Source organism: Scyliorhinus torazame, chromosome 15, assembly GCF_047496885.1.
Source record: "Scyliorhinus torazame isolate Kashiwa2021f chromosome 15, sScyTor2.1, whole genome shotgun sequence".
NCBI classification, from domain to species: domain Eukaryota; kingdom Metazoa; phylum Chordata; class Chondrichthyes; order Carcharhiniformes; family Scyliorhinidae; genus Scyliorhinus; species Scyliorhinus torazame.
Window position 1 is genome coordinate 45203443 of NC_092721.1, and position 3491 is coordinate 45206933.

Below are 3491 nucleotides of genomic sequence, written 5' to 3' on the forward strand. Positions count from 1 at the left end.
GCCACTGACGCCCTCCACCCGCCCCCACACCGCCACGCTGCAGGCTCTGCCCGAAACAGGAGCCTGCTAATCCCGGTATCTTCACTTTCCTGCACTTCTGGAGAACTCGTTGCAGCTCCTTGGGGCATTTTATCTTCACTTCAAACATTGCTATGTTCTCGCCTCTTCTTTTTTTTAAAAGCTTTGCAGCAACTCTTTGTTTCTCCTTATCCCACGTTCTATTTTGCTTCAGCTCTTGCATCTGAAGGTTATTGATGTGTTGGGTGTTCTGGATCACATACAGGTCACCAACACTTGAAGTAGTGCAACACTATTTTATTAAAAGGTTAACTATTTAAACATACTTGAACTGTGGGTAAATACGATATCAGATTTAACTAAAGACCTTTGACTTGTCCTAACCAGGTGATGCACTCAACACATGGTGAATGTCTGTGTTGCAGGCTGTGAGCTCTGTGCTCCGAGCTAGCTGCTCCTCGAATGAGCGGGAACTCTGATGTCCCCTGTCGTTATAGTGCGTGTGCTCTCACTGGTGATTGGCTGCAGTGTTGTGTATGTTGATTGGTCCCACTGTGTGTCCATCAGTGTGTGTCTGCAACATGATATACTGGTGTATATTATGACAGGTATTTTCTCTTAATTTATTAATTTCGAAATTTTTGACTGTGTGAGGCAAACCAGGTCCACTCGACGTCCGTCCCTCAAAGACAGGTATACGGTTGAGTATTTTTATCTTCAGACTTCGACGAGAACAGGATACTCACAGGTGTTGGGCCAGAGGCAGTGTCATGATAATCCATCCCATCCTCAGGTGTAATGATGCTCATTCACAGACATCACTAGAAACACAAAATGTATTCATTCATAAGAAAAGCAATAGAGTCCAGCAGCTCCACTGGCTGCCCCAGTCCCCGACATGTCCCTGTATGTTTTCTGGATGTCTTCTACCCACGAGAGGACTCCACTCCCTGGGATGATCACCCACTCTCGGTCCCAACTGGTCCCTCAAAACAGGTGTGTTGCTGTGTTGCCCTTCTGCTGCATTGCCCTTAAAGGGACACTCATCACAAAACACCACAGTCAGGTCAATCAGGCACAAATTCAAGCAACACCAAGTTGAAACAACCTACGATCAGTAGGGATAAGCCAGAAAGGAATCCATAAAGATCAGAATCGCTGTGTTCTAAGGTTATTAGAGGTTTTGTATTAAGCTGACAAAAATAAAATAGACACGCAGCATGCCAATATTTAATCTCATGCCTCTGAGCACAGTTTGAGGTTTAGGCACAGTGCCACAAATATAAAGAAAGCATTTGCCACTTACCTGAGGCAGGAAGAGACAAAGATGAAGCGGGGATATGTCCTCCGATGAAAATGCACCACATTTCTCTCGAAGCAAACCAACCGCTGGGCCCACAAAACCAATCTGACAAAGGACCAAATAACTATTGAGTTTAGTAAATCATGTAGTGACCTCAAATTGAACCTTCCTCAGCTACAACTGAAGCACAGTATGATTTAAAGTCCATCACTTGCTCTTGTCAGGTGCTTTAGTGATTCATTAATGTTTACCCAAATACCCAATAGCATTATCGACTTTCGACTAAATGTGTAACATAATGCTGATTGCATCTTTATTGCTAATTGATTGCCTGTTCCAAACTAAATGTTTAACAATAAGCTTTGTGTAAATCAAAGGCCTACCTAAATGCTTGGTGTTCTGCTGAAGCTTTATCTACGTTGTGTTAACATAGATGTTGAGTAAAGTTGGCATACTTGTATCTTTATCTGATTTTGTCTTTGATAATCCTGGAAAATCATTCCAGATTGAATAGAAAAGATGTCTCCGGACAAGAGGAATTATGATTTATAAACCATACATATAGAAAAGGTGATGGGAAAATAGTACTGAACAAATAAAATTCACTGCAATTGACCATGAGATTTGTCCAATGTTGCCATTCTTTTAACTTAATGATGCACAGAATAAACTGTTTGATTTTACAATGGTGTCCCTACTCTGTGTACCCAAACAGGCGCCAGAGAGTGGCGACTGGGGGATTTTCACTGTAACTTCATTGCACTGTTAATGTAAGCCTACTTGTGACAACAATAAAGATTATAAGATCATTATTATTATAAGATTGGGTGGGTAGTGTGCAGAGCACCAGCTGTGCCTGTCTGATGCTGGGGTCCTGATTAATTTTAGTAACTGGGCCTAGTTTAAATAGAACACATGAACTGCCATAATAGGTAGGTCCCAATTTGGGAGGGTGGAAAATCGAGTTGGCGTGCTGTATTTAAAGCCATTAGGCAGCTCTAAAAGGGAAAGTGCACTTTTCAAAAGTTTTCAATTGACAATGTATTACTGGCACAGACAGGAGCATGAAATGAGCTAAGATACCCTGATGCTTCAATGTAGCCAGGGAGTCCCCCGGTCCAACCTGTGGCCATCTAAAATGGCCGCCTCCAAAAGATAATGGGAATTGTGGTCAGGTTGGGACACAGATGATACACAGCTCATGTGTATTGTGCAGAGGAAACCAGACCTACACAGATACTTGCACCTGCTAAAGTTTCCCCAAGACAATGGGACACAGATTGAAACATAGCAGCAGTAACAGACTCGGGGGCACCTATTTACCTTATTTGGGAGTGCCTACATGCCTTGGACAATAACAACTAGGACCCGCCCAGCTATCAAGGTACCTCCCCCTCCCTAATTGGCCAGAATCGATTAGATTGATCAAAATCCTATCGATCCATTGGATCCCGAGTTGGTACCGCCCAAAAGAGCACGAAAGATCGGAGGATAAGAGGAACTGCGCGACAAACATTCTGTCTCTTTTCGGACCGGCCTCTGCCTCACCAACTGCAGCACATCGACCAGCCAAGTTCAAGGACCCGCGATCGCTACCTGAGGGACGAGCAGCAGCCTAGACGTACCTGACAACTTCCAGCTGTCACACGTGGGGATCTAGACAAAGGCCTTGTCTAACCTGCACAGAGCCGGCCACTTGAAAGTTAAGTAAAGGTCATTTAAGCCATTAGGTATAGTTTAAAGTGTAGCCACATATAGATTATTACTCATAGAATCAAGCCTATGTTTAATAATAAACAATAATTGAACTAATATACTGGTTGTGTGGTCATTTGTCCAATACAAGGAACATACGTGCATTTTGTGGTTATTATTAATAAAGGTGAACGAGCAACAAACCTCACATGAGAAACAAGTGAAAACTAATCAGTAGTCATCGAGTAAGGTGTTTGGGAGTTCAATGCCAGCAACATAGATTTTACAACGGTAGTGCATGAAAGAGTTTAGTGACTGCACTAAAATTACTAAGGCAAGACTCATTTTCATATCACTCTTACTTTCTACAGATTACTGCAACACGCGACGTTAGCCCCAGCATGAAAAATCTTTCCCTTCCCAATCTTCTCATAAAATCACAGCAGGGCTTTCATTCCTTTGCACTGGACACCCA

The 3491-nt window shown here is 42.9% G+C and overlaps 1 long non-coding RNA gene across 1 annotated transcript; it reads right to left on the reverse strand.

Annotated features, from left to right (window-relative positions):
- Positions 1-300: 300 nt before the first annotated feature.
- On the reverse strand, positions 301-1487 carry LOC140391386 (uncharacterized). Its single transcript, XR_011935035.1, has 2 exons — positions 1325-1487; positions 301-839 (listed from the first exon to the last, which is right to left on the reverse strand). It is a non-coding gene; the product is annotated as an uncharacterized lncRNA (long non-coding RNA).
- Positions 1488-3491: the final 2004 nt, after the last annotated feature.